Source organism: Ipomoea nil, unplaced genomic scaffold (assembly GCF_001879475.1).
Source record: "Ipomoea nil cultivar Tokyo-kokei standard unplaced genomic scaffold, Asagao_1.1 scaffold0114, whole genome shotgun sequence".
NCBI lineage: Eukaryota > Viridiplantae > Streptophyta > Magnoliopsida > Solanales > Convolvulaceae > Ipomoea > Ipomoea nil.
In genome coordinates, this window is record NW_017616542.1 from 903524 (window position 1) to 904237 (window position 714).

The following is a 714-nucleotide window of genomic DNA, read 5'->3' on the forward strand; positions in this document are numbered from 1 at the left end:
ATTATTCAATGGGCCATTTAATTAACCCAATTAAATAAATATTAGTCCAATTAGCCTAATTAAAGTAATTAATTTAACAATCAATTATTCACCACGGTCCAACAATATTATTTAAATTTTTCAATGCTTACAAATTGCCCCTTCGAGACTTGCTTGACGTGCCTTATATGCAACGGAAAGGTAGTCTCGAAATTAACCGTAGTAGTCCAAGAGTCCATATTTGCAAATACCCAATAAATTATATCTTGATTGTAGAATACCCAGTTTGATAATGACCCAACATGAACCGTATCCAATATGCCAATGGCGCCCACAATCAACGGCCCATTTCATTTCGACTGAAAGGACTTATAATTTAGCAACGGCCCAATGTCCAAAGTCCATAACACTCCATTATAGTATTTTATATTATACTTTTTTTATACCCCAAATAAGTTGATTAATCCAAAGACAATTGAATTCTAAGCCACGCCCAGAATTTCTAGAAATGGAGTATTCATAATTGCGTAAACTTTTTATCTCATCTTTTTCCTTTATAAATTATAATTTTGGCCAAATCCCAATTTTATTTATACTATATCCAGTACTCCAGTAGGACTTCTTTGACGGACGTACGTGGACCTCGAGTATAGTTCCACCATACAATCAGCCCTTATCTGCATTCACAATTCTATCAACGTAAGGTTCCAGCCACATAATTAACCACAAACCAGC